The following is an 18,137-nucleotide window of genomic DNA, read 5'->3' as shown; positions in this document are numbered from 1 at the left end:
ATCCTCTTCTAGTTCTTATCATTCTTTAGAAATGTAGACTTTTGTATTGTAGCTAATACGTCTTCATTAACCTGCAAAGGGTTGGAAACTTCTTAATGGCATCTCCTTCCCTTATTCCTCTAAGTAATCATTTGCCTCAAACAGCAGTGCTGCTTTTAACACATTACTTGCCCTCATATCTGTTGAGTGACACCAGTTGGTCAATAATATTCACGGGTCCTGAGGCCACAGGTTTTTTTTTTTCTTTTTAAACTATTGCTCCTTAAAAAGAAAATTTTACAAATTGATGTCTTTTTAGTTTCTATTATTTTTTTGGCCACACCAATCGGCATGTGGGATCTTAGTTCCCTGACTGGGAATTGAACCCCAGTTCCCTGCATTGGGAGAGCAGAATCTTAACCACTAGACCATCAGGGAAGCCCCCTGAGGCCATGTTTCCTTACAGCCAAGCCCAGTCTGAACCGATTTGTTTTCCTTCCAAGCCAGATTGTGATGTAGGTGCTCTGGCCATTCCTGTCTTTTTGGACTGTAGCTGGGTCAGCCCAGCCCTGCTTGGATGCTATAAGCCAGCAGGTGCTGTGTGTAAGTGTTTTGTGAGAAAGGGTCAGATCCTTCTAGTTTAAGCCTACATTGCTTGATTTAGACCCCCAAACATTGCTGGAAAAAGGGCTCTTGCCAGCATTTCAACTGAACTTCTCCTGAAACTTCATGTCCACCTCCCCTCATGCCCTCCCTAGACACACTCGAATTGCACTCAAAGCCTGCAGGGAAGTCAGCTGGGGAAGGTGGCAGCTCGCACACCCCCAGGCCCAGTGAGGGACACAGCCCCACTCAGACAGGTCCCTCGCTGGTGACGGGCCAGGTGGGAAGAGCACAGGATCCCGTGTGGAGGAGGCATCCAGCTGGCCACAACCAGCACGACGGTCCCCTCTGCCTCCGCTTTGTGGAATCCTGAGCGCACACCTGGACTCTGACCTCATGCCGTCCCCACCTCAGGCTCCCCAGCCCTGGGAAGGCTGCATTGGTGTCTGGAAGTGAAGAGCTGTCTGGAAACATGACTTGTCTTCTGAACTGCTCTAAGATGCTCATATCCAGGACTTCCCTGGTGGCCCAGGAGTTAGGGCGGTGAGCTTCCACTGCAGGGTCACGGGTTTGATACCCGGTCAGGGAACTAAGATCCCACATGCTGCGTGGTGTGGCCATAAATAAATATAAAAAGCAGGACTTAAAAAAGATACTAATATACAGACAAGAACACCATTTCCCCAACAAAAACCGCAACAAATACAGAGGAGACAGTGTTAGTTCAACCAAGTGTGTGTGTGTATGTGTGTGTGTGTTAGTCACTCAGTTGTGTTCAACTCTTTTCAACCCCATAGACTGTAGCCCACCAGGCTCCTCTGTCCATGGGATTCTCCAGGCAAGAATACTGGAGTGGGTTGTCATTTCCTTCTCAGGGATCTTCCCCACCCAAGGATCAAACCCGAGTCTCTTGCACTGCAAGCAGATTCTTTACCATCTGAGCCACCAGGGATATTGAGAGTTACGTCCCGGAAGACAGGTTTGATTTTCTTTCTTGTGTATTTTACACACTTGGTAGAGGGCACGAAGGTTTGAGTATCTCCTGTTGAGTCAGGAAAATGGTACATGATGACACAGCCTGGATACACTCACCTGGGAACGATTAGGGCCTTCGAGTCCCTGTCTCTTTACTTAACTTTTCACTTTTCTCCTTTTCCTGTTTGCTCTTGACTTTCCCAGCTGCCGATGGGCAATTCTCTCATTTCTAACTTCTTGCTTTTTCAGTGTCGTATATGCTTTGATGATTTCCTTTCCTATTTAACCCATGCCCTGTGGGATCTTGCTTCAGACTAGATGAAGAGTGGAGCAGGTTTAATAAATCATCAAAATAAAAATATTTACAGCACGTCTGCCACAATTTGACTCTCCAGCTATCACTACCCAGCTGGAGAGATAATTCAGATATGAAAAGAACTGTGTTAAGTAAACATCTTTGTAACTCTTTAATCTTTTCATAATATAAATATATTTTTAGAATCGGTAGATGATGAAGCAGATATGGAAAAATGACAAATTACAAAAAAGTTCCTTCGTGTATATTTTGCTTATAATTTTTGAACACCTTTTATTCAGACACTATAATGCCTAGAGTTTCCATTACAAATCTCTAAACATGTTTAATTTCCAAACATGAAGTCATAAATCTCTAAACATGGAAGGCTTGCTATTTAAACTTATAAGTGATCATTTCAGACATATTTGTCTAAGAAGGGGGAAGCTAAAATATATACTAGTAGTACTTAGAATTTTAATATTATAGAAAATCTCTCATATCTTTAAGGACGTTAGAGATAAAGGGCTAAGGCGGCGTGTTAAACCATAATGTAAAATAAACTATAACTATTCTGTGATTGTCAATGTCTTACCCTGCTGGTTTTAATAATGTGAAACAGATTTCACGATAATAAACTCCATATGAAGAGCTTTTTTAAAAATCAAAAGATCAAGACAAATCGAGTCAGTCTCACCACCCTTTTATATAAACCGTAATACTTTATATATACTGTAATACTGAGACTGGATAAAAATGGAGTCGTAGGATAAAAGTTCTTATTAAATGGAAAATAATGCCTATCTGTTGCTAATTGTTCCTTAGCAAATAATTTAGGATAGTAGGATTTCAGTATCAGCAAATCAGAACAATAGGAATTGGAGTAGGCATCCTGAGACTATGTAAAAATTACTCCTATTTTTAAAGATGTACACTCTTGGGGAGAGTTGAGATTCATCCATGAAAACTTCACAACAAAAGTAATGCAGCAGGCTACTTTATCTCTGGCAGTGTCCACAGAAACAATTATGCATGCTTTGGACAAAGTACTTGATGTGTAATAAATGTAGGCTAATAACAAAAAATCAGTGAAGGACAGGAAAGCCTAATGTGCTGCAGTCCATGGGGTCGCAAAGAGTTGGACACGACTTAGCAACTGAACAACAATATAAAAAGATTAAATAGGCCCCAAAATAAATGAGACTAAGATATTAAGCTGTTTTTTTTTTTTTTTCTTTTGATAGCTTCCTCTGTCCACTTGAGAGCTTCTGACCTTCCTCAAGGCAGAAACCACAACATTCCTCTCCAAGCATGACATGCGTCTCTCCATGGAGTAAGGACTGCCCCCTTCCCCAATGTTAAATCTGTGTAACTTCTATAAATTTTTGTACCGTGTTAGTTAGTCCATGATTAGAGTTCCTCTTGTGAATCAATTTTGCTTCCATTATATTTTCTAATTGCTTTCTTCCTGGGAAACTGTTGATCTTTGTATATTTGCGTTAGGGCTTCCCAGGTGGCTCAGTGGTGATGAATCTGCCTGTCAATGCAGGAGCCCCAGGGTGGCAGGTTGAGGGGGTAGTCTTGGAAAATCACTTGGAGAAGGAAATGGCAGTCACTCCAGTATTCTTGCCTGGAAAATTCCATGGATGGAGTAGCCTTGTGGGCTTCAGTATGACTGATTGACTCAGCATACTCACATACATCTAGGTTTGCTTATCCTGTTTTTTTTTTTTTTTCTTTGCCTGAGTTGAGCACTTTAATGAGGAGGCGGGTTTAAACTGATTTGTAAACCTATCTTTTGGTTTTGTGGGTGAGAACTTATTTTTCTCGGCATAGTCTTCTCTGACCTACAGCTGCAAATCATAGACCTAGTATCTCCAATGTAGGAAACTTTCGGAAGGAACATTTATTAAAATTTTTAAATATTTTTGTTGTATTATTTTATATTTTACTGTTTTTATCCTTTTTCTTTTAGAATAGTTTTAGACTTATAGAAAATTTATAGAGATAGTGTGGATGTCCACTGTTTAACACCTTGCTGCTGCTGCTGCTACTGCTAAGTCGCTTTAGTCGTGTCCGACTCTGTGCGACCCCAGAGATGGCAGCCCACCAGGCTCCCCCGTCCCTGGGATTCTCCAGGCAAGAACACTGGAGTGGGTTGCCATTTCCTTCTCCAATGCAAGAAAGTGCAAAGTAAAAGTCAAGTCGCTCAGTCGTGTCCGACTCTTAGCAACCCCACGGACTGCAGCCTACCAGGCTCCTCCATCCATGGGATTTTCCAGGCAAGAGTACTGGAGTGGGGTGCCATTGCCTTCTCCGATTTAACACCTTACATAACCATAATACAATGACCAAACTCAGGAAATTAGTGAAGATACAATGCTGGTTGGCTAAATTACAGACTGTATTAGAATTTCACCAAGTTTTCATATAATGTCTGTTTTCTGCTCCAGGATCCAGTCTGGGATCCCATATTGCGTTCAGTCATTAAGCTTGAAATTGTGACTATTTCTCAGTTTCTTTGTCTTTCACATCCCTGTCACTTTCACAGAGTACAGGTTGATTATTTTGTTGAATGTCTGAGGTTTGGGTTTGTTGTTCCTTTTATTTTTAAGGAAGGAATCTCTCAGTGTTCATGTCACTTTCTGATTTGATTCTGGTCTAAACCTGGCCAGAGAGATTGGGCGATCCATAGAAGACCTGACGTTCTCTTTGCTCAAACGGTCGTCTTGTATCTTTGAAGACTTCTAGATGGAGTGATGGACTTCCTGGACGCTCAGTTGTTAAAGAATCCATCTGCAATGCAGGAGAGCCTGGTTCAATACCAAGTTCAGCAGAACTTCACCTTTTACAGGTATGATACTCCTACAATTGGACCCCTTACAATTCTATGGTGTCTCTCAGCAAATTCAGAACAGCTGGAAATAATTGCACGCCTAAGAGAGAGAAATCGTTTCAGGGAGTCAACTAAACCTGGGTCTGATTAGTGCACGCCTGCCTCTTGGAGACAGTGATCTGGAGTCGGGGTGCAATAATAATAGCTAAAAAGAGCAAACAGTATTTCGTAATTACTACGTGCCAGGAGCCGTGCTAAATGCACAATGATCTAATTTATTCCTCACAGCCTCCCCTTGAGGTGGGTAGGAAGTCGCAGACCTGAGTAGTTAAGTAGCTTGCTTATGGTCGTGTACTGGGGAGGGTAACACTATCTGGAACAGAGACAATTTCTTGGCGAATGAATAGGAGCAAAAAGTCCTGTTGCATAAGCTGGCTGGCTGCTGAGGGCAGGTGGAAGGTGCAGTTAGGTGGCCAGTAACTGGGTGAGAAAACGAAGAGGACAACCCAAAGACTGGAGTCGGAGGACTCCCTAGCAGGTATCCAGGATTAAAAGCTTCTTCCCGATTGTGATATTCCTGCTTTGTTTTTCTACCAGATAAAGAACCAGCCTTAATTCTTTACCAAACAGTTCTTTCTCTTTGAGGACAGCTGCGACTGTTGGTCTTTTTCCTCCTTCTGGGCTAAGACCCAGTTTCCCTGGTGGCGCGGTGGTAAAGAATCCACCTGACAATGCAAGAGATGCAAAAGATGTGGGTTCGATCCCTGGGGCCAGAAGATCCCCTGGAGGAGGAAATGGCACCCCACTCCAGGATTCTTTCCTGGAGAATCCCGTGGACAGAGGAGGCTGGCGGGCTGCAGTCCATGGGGTCGCAACAGTACATGCACAGCAGCCTGCTCTCTGGTGTTGACATGATAAATATAACGTCTTTCACTCAACAATCCTTCAGATATTTGAAGATATCAGAAATGTTCACCTTCAGTCTTTTTTTCCCCTATTTGCGTGTTTCTGAACTACTTTTCATATGATTAACAATCCTCTTACCAGCCGTGTTTCTATTATTCGGTTTGATAATAGAAAATACTGTCTAGCCTGGGAGGGCAAACAGGGCTGGCTCTGTGGTCCTTGTGGGAGACAGTTGTGCTCTTCCTGTTCACAACAATACGTCAGTGACACAGCAGAAGAGCAAGGGAGAAAATTGCTTTCTCCCTTGATGAACAAATACCAGAAGACTCTTCAAGTTTGAATCTGACATGAAGAGCAAATGAAAGCCATTGTACAATTAAGGCAACGTAGACATCAGGAAAAGAGAACGACGTGGCCAGCCTTGAGTAGCTAGTTGAGAATGGGAACAGACCCACCAGAGAATCTTGTGAGCGCAGTAACAGTCTGGAAAGATTCAGCGTAATATCATTTTGATAATTATTCCTTTTAAGATTTCCCTTAGAAGAACACGTAACTTAGATTTCCTGAGTACATAATCTGGAGCACATCTGAGCATTTATAAACTGGATTCTGCCTGGCACTTAAAATGTTTTCCTATTTAGGGGATGTGATTGGCAAATGAGACTTTTATCTTTTGATGCCATCAACTGATATCCTGCAGAAAATGTTAGATGATGGATTTCTTTTGGAACACATGATCATTTTGTAATGGTATCTCTTTTTTTCTCTTCTCTTTCTTTATTTGTAACTGAACCCTGAAATAAAACTTAATCTGTCAAATGAACTCTCCATTTGTTCTTTTTGAACAGCAAACACTGCTACTTCAGATGTCAAAATTATAAATCTTCTAACTTAAAAATAGTTCAAAAAAGAAAATATCTCTTGCAAATATGTTTTCCTATAATCTTTGGTGTTTACTATGCTATCTTAAAATAATCTCTTTTAGTAGGGAAAACAAAAACATGGCAAAGTAATGTCTTTTATGTGTGTGTAATGCTCAATAAGAGATCAGTAAACTTAAAGGCTAAATACTATTGAGAGTTTGAGTCAACTGAAAATCTATCTGAGTCGTTCATAATTCCCTTCTAACCTTGAATTCTCTTTGCAACTACTCTGCAGACTGTCCTGAGATGCTAGGACATAGCTTGTAGTTGTAATAATTTCTGGCTCTCTCATTTCTCAAGGCATTACATAGAAGTTCAAAAAACTACACTGTTTATAAGACAATGAGTTATACCCATCTTTAGAGAGGTGAAGTAAATGCTTTGAAATATTTTCAAGATTTCAGGAGCCATGATAAAAAGAATCAAATCGATTCTCTAAGTCTCCTTAAAATTTGTTCATTTGTTGGCAAAAATAGGAATTGATTAATTTCAAGTCTAATTACCAACAGTTTTCTCCATTTGTATTTGAAATTGGAGAAATAGCTGTATTTATTAATGGAAATTTATCTTTCCTTACTGCCAAAAATTCTTCAATTTGTTCCTTATGAAATGTGTGAATGTCAAATTTTTATTAGAATACATTTAAAATGAAGAGATCTTCTTAGCAATAATATGGTGCAGAAAGAATGAGCATTGGATGTTACATCAATCCTTTGAAAAGTTAATGAAAAATGAAAAAGAAGACAGGCTCAAGATTTTTACCCTGCCCCCCTCCCCACCCCCAACCCTGGTGTATCTATTAGTAAGATCAGGTGTCATAGCATTTAAATGAAGAATTTTGGTTTATAAATTAGGCATTGCTCAAAGAAATTACCTAAGTTTTGGGGTGAAAATAGCAAACTCAGTTAAAAGGTTCTGCTGAAATACTTCTAAAATTATTTTAGAGATGTTTTTTTTAAGGCACAAGACTGTGATTCTTGAATACTCCGAAAGTCAGTAAACCTTCCAGCACTGAATTTTCTCCCTTGCTCTTCTGCTGTGTCACCAATGTGTTGTTGTAAACAGTAAGAGCATAATTGTCTCCGGCAAGGACCACAGAGCCAGCCCTGCTTGACCTCATGGGTCCGTGCCAGCATCTACACAGGCATCATATGCTTTCAAGTGATGCCAAGTAACTAATTCACGTGTGGCAGGAAAATGAAAACGTGAAAGTGCTAGTTGCTCAGTTGTGTCTGACTCTTTGCAACTCCGTAGACTGTAGCCCACCAGGCTCCTCTGCCCATGGGATTGCCTAGACAAGGAAGTGAAAAAGATGAGTGAAAAAGTTGGCTTAAAACTCAACATTCAGAAAGCTAAGACCATGGCATCCGGTCCCGTCGCTTCATGGCAAATAGAAGGGGAAACAATGGAAACAGTGAGAGATTTTGTTTTTTGGGGCTCCAAAATCACTGCAGATGGTGACTGCAGCCATGAAATTAAAAGACGCTTGCTCCTTGGAAGAAAAGCTATGACCAATCTAGACAACATATTAAAAAGCAGAGACATTACTTGGCTGACAAAGGTCTGTCTAGTCAAAGCTATGGTTTTTCCATTAGTCATGTATGGATGTGAGAGTTGGACTATAAAGAAAGCTGAGCACCAAAGAATTGATGCTTTTGAACTGTGGCATTGGAGAAGACTCTTGAGAGCCCCCTGTACTGCAAGGAGATCCAACCAGTCCATCCTGAAGGAGATCAGTCTTGAACATTCATTGGAAGGACTGATGCTGAAGCTGAAACTCCAATACTTTGGCCACCTCATGGGAAGAGCTGACTCATTGGAAAAGACCCTGAAGCTGGGAAAGATTGAGGGCAGGAGAAGGGGACGACAGAGGTTGGATGGCATCACCGACTCAATGGACATGAGTTTGAGCAAGCCCCAGGAGTTGGTGATGGACAGGGAAGCCTGGAGTGCTGCAGTCCATGGGGTCACAAAGAGTTGGACATGACTGAGCAACTGAACTGAATAGAATGGGGAGCCGTTTCCTTCTCTAGGGGATCTTCCTAAACCTAGGGATCAAACCCAGGTCTCCTGCATTGCAGGCAGATTCTTTACTGTTTGAGCCACCAGGGAAGCCCGGAAAGAAAACGGAACATCTAATTTTATTTTTCACTTAGAAATGAAAGAAATCAAACATTTTAAATATTAAATATGCTTGTGAACACTGATGCCTTCCCTTGCTTATGCGAGCTGATGGTTCTTACATGTAGCACCTAATGTGTTATGAAGGCAGAGTGGGCTTGCCACAATGCGCTAAGGCCGTTCTTACTTATTTTTGCCAATATAATTTGCAGGGTGGATGTAAGTAGTTTGCTTGTTTCTGACCTGAAATCAATTGCGTTTTCTGCTCCACTGAACTTTGGGGCAATGCAAGTGCCAGGAATATTCAGGTTATGCCTGGGCTTTGGCCCGTTAGATGGGCATTATTTAATTTTCAAATGTCACCGCAAGGCATTGACAGATGAGATCGTAAGCATTGTATTTGTATGAAAAAGGCAACTGTGATATTTAAAAGCCCTCTGAAAAACTTGACTATTTTTCTTACTTGTGGATAAAAATGTTATGCACATCAAAGAAATAACATTTCTTAAACTTCAGAAGTGAATTCATTCTGATGTGTAGTTAACCAGATTAGTCATGTTGCTTTTTTTTTTTTTTTTAATAATTTTGGTCTTTGTCTAGTTAATTTCTCTGCATCTTATTCTTTATGTTCTGCTCTTATTTGTTTGTTTTTCGCATTAAGTTGAACTGCAGTGTTGGGGAGAATGTTCGATTCTTTGTAGGTATGTGTATTTTACATGCAGTGGGCAGGAGCAGCACTTTAGCACCTTTTTTCTTTGGTTAGAGCTCCTCTTTAATGTTGGCAATGCCCCCTGTTATAGTTGGGCTGTCAATCACATACCCCCCAAACATCCATCAATGTCCCTGACTTGGACCTGATTCTGAGCAGAGCTACAGACTCAAGCCAGGACTTCTGCAGAAGACACAGGAGAGAGGAGCTCTCTGGTTGCTGAAGTCCCTGTTCTAAGGACCAGGGAAAGCTGGAGCTTTCAGTAGCCACTGTTGAACCCTGTGAGGCGTCTCTCGCAGAAACGAAGCCAACACCAGCAGCATCCGGATAAGGAAGAGAGAAAGAGTTCTGATATTTGAGCCTCTGACCAGTCTCTGTCTGATGCCAGCCACCTGCAGGCCCTTGATCCTTCCAGTGATCAGAACTCCTATTTGTAGGGTACTTTGTGCTAGTATGGGGGCTTCCCTGGTGGCTCAGACAGTAAAGAATCTGCCTGCAATGCAGGGGACCCAGGCTCCATCCCTGGGTTGGGAAGATCCCTGAAGAAGGAAATGGCTACTGACTAGTCTTGCCTGGAGAATTCCATGGACAGAGGAGCCTCCTGGGCTACAGTCCATGACTTGCAGAGTCCAACACACTAAAGGACTCACATTTGTTAATATGTGTCTCTTGCTGCTACAGTGTTTGTGAGTAAGGTAACATTGTACTGGGAAAGCCCGTGAACTTAAGGAGTCTATCTAAAAAAACGGCAACTGCGTAGAGTTTGACCTAACATACTAGCAAATCTACGTGGTCAGAAAACTCCAAAGTCCAGTCTTAACCCATTCTTTGGTGTGGTTGGCCCCTTCAAGCCTCAGTTTTCTCTGACTGAAAAGAAAGGGGTGAGGATCTACCAGATCTTTGTACATACTGATTGCAAAAGCTGATAGAGCACTGTGAAAACCTTGGTAAGCAATCAGACTCTGTTGAAAAAAACCAAAAAAGTCACCTGTTGTTCCTGATCGGAAGGTCTGATTGTTGAGATGAGTTACAGTTCGTCCCAGTGATCTTTCCGGTAGCACTTGGGCAGGTTTCTAGAATTGGTGGCACAGGCGAGGCTGTGCAGATGTCAGAGCTTGTCTGAGAATGTTACAAAGCCCTGATTTATGGCAGATAAATTTATTCCACCTAGTTCTCTGCAACTAGGTGGAATAGGAAGACACTAGTGCTTACTGAGTACTTATTCTGTTGCTTTGAGCCAGGACAGTTAATCTCACATCGACCTCAGAAGATGAGTGTTTTTCCTTTAACAGATGCACTAGCAACTGCTAAGTGGCTCCATCAAGACACCAAGTTCCAGGGGTAAGCTCCCAACCCAAGACCTCACTTTCCCATGTTGCTATTAGAGAAGCAAAGACTGCCTCCTTTTTCTGTGGCAGGTCAGTTAAGACTTCAGGTGAATCACTGAGTGGCCTGGTTCTAGTATTTCCGGTCATATGGGAAAATCTATTTTTATGTCAGAAGTCTCCATAAATCCATAGAAACATTTAAAGGGTGCAGTGCTTCTAAAAATGTAATCCCTGTCTTTCAAAAAGGCCATTTTGATGCAAAATGTATAGAGTGTCACCAACTCAATGGACATGAATTTGAGCAGACTCCAGGAGATAGTGAAGGCCAGAGGAGCCTGGTATGCTGCAATCCCCAGGATTGCAAAGAATCAGACAATACTTAGCATCTGAACAAACACGTGTGTATATGCAAATACATAAAAACCCACTAAAATGGACACACAGTAAAATCTGGGTTTCATAATTAGTAGGACATGACACATAACTCAGTCGCTATGATATAAAGTACCTTGAAAAATAAAAATGGTAGAAAACATGGAAAACACTGCTTTAAAGAGACATAATGAGTCCCATTTGGGAGAAATAAAAACAGACAATAAATCAGTTGAGTAAACACAGACTCAAATCTGGATAGAATTATCTCAAATGAGTTAATAGGTTAATTCAAAATAATATTTTAGGCTTCCAGCCACGGGCTCACAGATTCACTGTCTGTCCTCAGCATCAGCTTTCTGAATCTGTTCTGGATTTATTTTAGTGGAAATGAGTGAGGAATTAAGACATAACTAAATTACTTTTCCATGATGCAAATGGGGTACTGGTGCCATAAAAACATAGTTTCCTCAAAGTTTAATTAATCAATTGGAGTGTAAGATTAAAATAGAGATACTCCCTAGACATAGACAAATAAACACATGTGTACACAGATATGCGTTTACCTCTCATGAAGGTCTCCTGGGTACTGTGGGCAGAGAGCAAATTATGTCACCAGCCACAGGACTTGTTTCATGAAATTATTTCTGAGATAAGTAGTTGCTGGAAGATATTCCTCTGTCATTCCCTAATATCTCAAACTCAGACTGAGCAGTCTTAGGATCTGCTTTTTATTGTATAAACCAACTTTAGCAATATTCATGAACAGTAAAATGCAAGACGTGAACGTTAAAGAGCGTCACATCTTTTGAAACTATACAGAAATGTATACAGTATGACATTTCAGATAAACATAAGTAGGCTTCTTCCCTGAAAACAAGAGAAATCTTTATCGATAGAAGAAATATTTCTTAGACATTTTTATAAGTGACCTGATATTAACATGCTGCAGTCCATGGGGTCGCAAAGAGTCGGACACGACTGAGCAACTGAACTGAACTGATTTAGCATCATAACTGGATCCTAAGTACTGTTTTGTTTCTTTCTTTTTTTTAATTTTATTTACTTACGTATTTTTGGTTGCCACGCGTGGGCTTTCTCTAGTTGCCGCGAGTGGGGCCTACGCTTTGCTGAGGGGCACCGACTTATGATGGTGGCTTCTCTTGTGGAGCACAGACTCTAGGCTTCCGTAGTTGTGAGGCACAGAGGCTCAACAGTTGTGGTGCATGGGTTTAGTTTCTCCAAGGGGCGTGGAGTCTTCCCAGACCAGGGATTGGATCCAAGTCCCCTGCACTGGTGGGCAGGTTCTTATCCCCCGCACCACCAGGGAAGTCCTGCTTTTTGTATCTCAATATTAGCCGGATAACCAGACCAGGAGAAGACGTTTGCAACCTACATAGCAAAGATCATATCCAGATTATGTAGAGGGCTATTACAAGTCAATAAGAACATGTTTAAACATGAAATAGGAAAATAATGGCGAAGGGTATAAAAGGGATATGAAAGAAGAATCAAGAAACAGAGCAACTAGCTTTTAGGAAGATGTGAGAAGAAGCCACAGTTTCCCTTTTATCCTATTGGCTGATGAGGATGTGGAAAAACAGGAAAGCTGATACATCCTTGGTAGAGTTGTGAGTGTCTCACCTCTTCAAAGAGAAACTGAACAACGTGGGAAAAGCTTGATGGTGCCAGCACCCCACATGGAGGTGTCTCTTCGAGAGAGACTTTCACAGAAATGTTGAAGAAGGTGCATAAAATGATGATCACTGCAGCATCATATACAACAGTGAAGACTAGACACACGTTAAACTTCTTTTTTTTAGGATAATGGACGAGGAAACTGTGATTCAATCATAGAATAGGATAGCATGTGACAGCACAGATTTCCTGGAAGACAATTTTTTCAGGGACCAAGGAGCTGGGGGTGGTTTGGGGATGATTCAAGGGCATTGCATTTATTGTGCACTTTAATCTAATGATGCTGCTGATCTGACAGGAGGTACCAGTCCACAGCCTGGAGGTTGGCCTCCTGGTATATAACTTATGTAGAGCTGTGCTTAGTCGCTCAGTCCTGACCCACTCTTTGTGACCCCATGGACTGTAGCCCATCAGGCTCCTTTGTCCATGAGGGTTCTCCAGGCAAGAATACTGGAGTGGGTTGCCATGCCCTTCTCCAGGGGATCTTCCCAACCCAGGGATCGAGCCCAGGGATCGAGCCCAGGTCTCCTGCATGGCAGGCAGATTCTTTACCGTCGGAGCCACAAGGGAAGTTCTATATGTAGAGTTAGATCTATATAAAACTATACAGATAAAATGGAAATGCATAATTGTGGAGGAAAGCCACAAAATAAACAGTATGAAAACATTTATGTGAATTTCAGAACACAGAAGCAATGGTTTACATATATGGCATGTAAATTCTCACACAAATGAGGTTACAAAAACAAGCTTGCGAATGATACACATTTTCAGATGAGAATTTACCTCTAAGGAGAGAGATGAGAAAGGGAAAAGAAGATGGTCATTGTTTAACTTATAATGATTAATCTCTTAAAACTAAAAGAGCTGAGGCCAATATGGCAAAATGGTAGTATCTGCGTAACGTCTACGGTAGGTGAATAGCTGTGCGTTGCGTCTTGGGGAACTTTTCTGCAAATTTGAAATATTTTGTTCTTAAACAATTTGAATGAAGATGACTTCACGTTGAACATACTAAAATGCATTGCTTCTCCTCTCCTCTTCAGCTTCTGCATTCTGCTTATTCTCCCAGAGTAAATCCTGAGCACATCTTGTTTCTATGAGGTTGCACAGGCAAAGGTTTGGCTGGCATTGAGTGAGTGCTTCATGTCGGTCCCAGCCTTTGGGGCTCCCTTAGAAACCTCCTGGTCTGTCCACTTAACATCAAATGCAGAGGGAGTCCCAGTCGGATAAGTTTGGTGATTTGTCTGCAGGTCCTAGGCAGGAGGCATCTCTGGGGAAGGTATTTTAGGGGCGGAACAGAGGAGGAAGCTTGTGATGAGGACACTTCTGTGAGATGACGCTGCTTGAGCTCAGAGCTCTGGACGATTTGTGAGGCTAGTGACGTTGATGTAGGCATGGCACACCCCAGCCCAGGTTAGAGAGGGGAGCAAGCCTTGGTCTGGGCAGTCTGGTACCCGGCTCTGGCAGACAGCAACTCAGTAGGATCAGAAAGTGCTGCCTCCATCAAAAACGCCATTTGCAACCACATGGATGGACCTACAGAGTGTCATAATGAGAGAAGTAAGACAGACAGAGAAGCAGAAACATACGGCATCGCTTATATGTGGAGTCTAAAAAGACATGATGCAAATGAGCTTGTTTACAAAACAGACTCACAGACTTAGAGAACAAACTTACGGTTGCCAGCAGGGAAGGATGAGTGGAAGGGATAATTAAGGAGTTTGGGATGGACATGTACACACTGCTGTATTTAAAATGGATAACCAACAAGGTCCTACTGGGTAGCACAGAGAACTCTGCTCAATGTTATGTGACTGCCTGGATGGGAGGGAGTTTGGGGGACAATGGATACATGTATATGTGGGCCCGAGTCCCTTTGCTGTTCACCTGAAACCCTGACAACATTGTGAATCAACTGTTAGTCATCGTTAGCATTTGTCGCTGGGTCGTCTTCGACTCTTTGCAACCCTATGGACAGTAGCCCACCAGGCTCCTCTGTCCATGGAATTCTCCAGGTGAAAATACTGGAGTGGGTTGCCATTCCCTTTTCCAGGGGATCTTCCCAACCCAGAGACTGAACCCAGGTCTCCTGCACTGTAGGCAGATTCTTTACCACCAAGCCACCAAGGAAACCCATACGCCAATAGAAAATAAAAAGTTTGAAAAAAAAATGGCCAGGAACTGGAGAGCCATTGGACAGGACCCACAGAGCTAGGCCCCAGGCTTGAAAAGGTAGTGGTATTTGTGACAAATGATAGAGCTGAAGTTGGCATAAGAAATACGTTGCAGCCGGCTCTGTCCACAGCTCCCAGCTCTGCTCCCAGCCTTGCCTTCTCCCCTGATCTTTCAGGACGCACAGAAGAGGGCCGGCACTTTGTGGTTCTGCCAGTTGCACTGGTCGAGTCTCTAGGAGGAACCCTCGGTTCTGATGAAGACGTGGAGGTCGTTGGCATCTCTTGGCTTGATGGCCTGAAGCAATACCGGTTAATACCTACATAGAGGAAACACCTAAAGCCAGTGAGCGTGAATCTATAAATGCCTATTTTCAGAAATACCGATTCTTTCATTGTTCTGCTTTAATGAAGTCGGTACTTCCAAACAAAAAGAGAGATGGAAATAAGAACGGAGAACTGAGAACAGGTTGTGTTCTCAAACTACGTCTGACACATGAAAAACTTTAAAACCCTGATTTTGATTGTCTCGTGTGACTATGAAACCAGAAAAGAACTAAATTTGGGAAATGATTAAAGGTATGTCACCCCTACCCTCCCAAATCAAATCTCTCTCTCTCTCTCTTTTTTTTTTTTTTTACTTCTTTACGGTAAAGATTTTCATTTGCTTTATGTCCAGTTAAGTATTTAGTTCTTTGCAGAACTGGATCAGTTATTCACTGTCTTGCTCCTTTTGAGCTGAGCCATGGTGTTCTTTTTCAGCTGCGTATCACAAAGTAAACAAGTATAGAAATTTCTCCTTTGAAGATTCCGCATGAGTCTGTTGCTGGTTAGATTTTCCCTGCAGAAATCAAACAGAGTTTCCTGTTGCATGTTTACCAAAGCCCTTTCTCTCCAGAAAGAACAAACGCAGTGCTACAATTTTCCCATTTGTTAATTTTTCCCGTTGAGCTCAGTCCTTCCCCTGAAATATCTTCTTTCTCGTAGTCCACCTCGTTTAGCGGTAAATACAGAGGATTACAAACATTCTTGTCAGATATAAAACATTTCAGGAAATTTAATTTCTTCAGTCATGGATTTTAGCCATAATGATACTCTGCATTTGTATAAAATCTCCGCTATGAGAAACCCAAGCCCCGTCTTCATTATCTGGAGACAAGCATTATTATCATAATTTAGCATCCTGTGTAACTGAGTCACAGGAAATGAACCAGAAATAAATCATACCTGGAGTGCAACTTACAAAAGAATGTAGCCCCAAAGAGAGACGACTGCTTTGTGCCTTGGAAAGTTTCATGCTGGAGGACAGTATGGCTGGGGACCATTTAGGGAAGAAGGGGTCTCAATGGATGGGTGTGGGGTAGGAGTCGGAGTTGATGGGGAGGGGGGTCGGGGGCCGGGTGGTGGAGGAACTCAAGGACAAAGGCTTCGGTACTGCTGCTGAATCCTGCTCCCTGAGAGCCGGCCTGGGAGCCTTCTCTGATGTATCATGCCCTCAGCCCATCCAGGAAGCCGCCTGTTCTCCACTTGGGACCCTGCTGGGTGCTGAGCCAAGATGCAGCTGGTTCTGTGGGCCCCCGCTCCCCTGCCCACGTGACCCAGTGTGGTCCTGCCTGGGGATGAATTGCTCACAGCCCCCTGGACCTGACACTCAGAGTCCTTAGTGATCTAGATTTTCACCCCCAGGGGCTTTCTCTGCTCAAACCAGCTTCCCAAATCAGAGCAGATGTGCTTAAGAAAAAGGAGGGAAGAGGAAGCTGTGATGAGCAAGGTTCTCCTGGTGACCCCGGTGAGACTGAAGGGAGCTGTGAGCTTCTCCGTGTCCTTGAAGATTCCTTCCCCACTGAGCGCTGAGAGCGGGGCTTTCTGCCATGGTTCATCCTATCTGACAGGTCCATGGGGGAAAGTGGAACTGGCAGGAGTGGTAAATTGGGGAGGGTCAGATGATTCTCCCCCTCCCGGTGTGGAAAGCGTGGTGCCTACCAGCTGCTGTCTGTGGGCTTTGTCCTTGGGGGTTTCTCACCGCTTCTGGTGGTGCTTTTTTTAATCTCAAGGTAGAAATCAATGAACGACTCTGTTCTAGCATGAAAGACACACTAACCAGCTCTTGAAACTGAGATAACTAATCACTGCAAGTGGGAGGATGCTATGGGACCAAGAATTGCCTAAACACAAGAGGCTCCCAGGTGACTCAGTGGTGAAGAATCCACCTGCAATAGAGGAGACTTGGGTTCGATCCCTGGGTAGGGAAGATCCCCTGGAGAAGGAAATGGCAACCCACTCCACTACTCTTGCCTGGAGAATCCCATGGACAGAGGCGCCTGGCGGGCTACAGTCCATGGGGTTGCAGAGTGAGACACGGCTAAGCATGCATGCACCATCTCAAGCACAGTGAAAAGCAAAGTTTTCTGGAATACCTAAATGGTTAAACGCTCAAGTAAAAATGCAGAATGCAACCTCTTGGGTGCACTCACAAAGGAATTCTGCCCCAATTCAGTCGTGGATCCATGTACCATGCATTTATTATTTACTTTAGTTTTTCAGTGTGGACCATTTCTAAAAGCCTTTATTAAATGTGTTACGATCTTGCTTGTATATGTTTGTTTTGTGGTCTTGAGGCATGTGGGACTTTAACTCCCTGACCAGGGATTGAACTCCAACCCCCTGCAACGTAAAGTCTTAACCACTGGACCGCCAGGGACGCCCCAATGTTGCATGAATTTAGAGCAAGCTATTGGAATTTGGAGGGGCTTTCTTATCTGGCATTCCACCACTTAAACAGTTAGTCACAGTGTTGGCTAAGAGGCTGTGACCAAAAAAGGCAAGCAAAACAAAAAACAAAAAGCAGAAAAAGGAATACCTGCAAATGTGTCACCTTTTTATTGGTGTGCATGGAACACGGTTCAAGAAACTCTCATGAGAACTTCAAGAAAGGAAACATACCATGTCTGTCACTAAAAGGGAAAAAAAAGTCACTGGGCCAGGGAGCATTGATTAGAACAATAAGGACTTCCTGGAGCCAAGAGTCAGAACAAACGTGTGAAAGCCTATGAAGGGACATTACCATACTCAGCCTTTCACAGGAAAATGCTCGGTAAACGGAGGGGCTCATGTCAATATTTGTACAAGGAACCATGCCTCCTTGTGACTCCAAGGCATGCTCAAAAAAAAAAAAAAAAAAAAAAAAATCTTGAGAAACTGTACAGTATCCACAACAG

The 18,137-nt window shown here is 42.7% G+C and overlaps 1 long non-coding RNA gene and 1 other non-coding gene across 5 annotated transcripts in view; one reads left to right on the top strand and one right to left on the bottom strand.

Annotated features, from left to right (window-relative positions):
• The window catches only part of LOC123464848, a 90,530-nt gene extending 73,368 nt beyond the window's left edge, over nt 1-17,162 (top strand). For 2 of the 4 annotated variants that reach the window (XR_006639883.1, XR_006639884.1), the window contains 3 exons: nt 3,097-3,185; nt 4,468-4,706; nt 5,286-6,404. This is a non-coding gene — a long non-coding RNA (uncharacterized LOC123464848). Of the gene's footprint in view, nt 1-3,096; nt 3,186-4,467; nt 4,707-5,285; nt 6,405-15,098 lie in introns of those variants that run through there. The other 2 variants (XR_006639885.1, XR_006639886.1) reach the window with 2 other exon arrangements.
• On the bottom strand, nt 345-417 carry TRNAG-CCC. The gene has a single exon. It is a non-coding gene; the product is annotated as a tRNA-Gly (tRNA).
• Nucleotides 17,163-18,137: the final 975 nt, after the last annotated feature.

Source organism: Bubalus bubalis, chromosome 13 (assembly GCF_019923935.1).
Source record: "Bubalus bubalis isolate 160015118507 breed Murrah chromosome 13, NDDB_SH_1, whole genome shotgun sequence".
NCBI classification, from domain to species: domain Eukaryota; kingdom Metazoa; phylum Chordata; class Mammalia; order Artiodactyla; family Bovidae; genus Bubalus; species Bubalus bubalis.
Note: the sequence above shows the minus strand (reverse complement) of the source record. Positions and strands in the feature narration are given on the sequence as shown.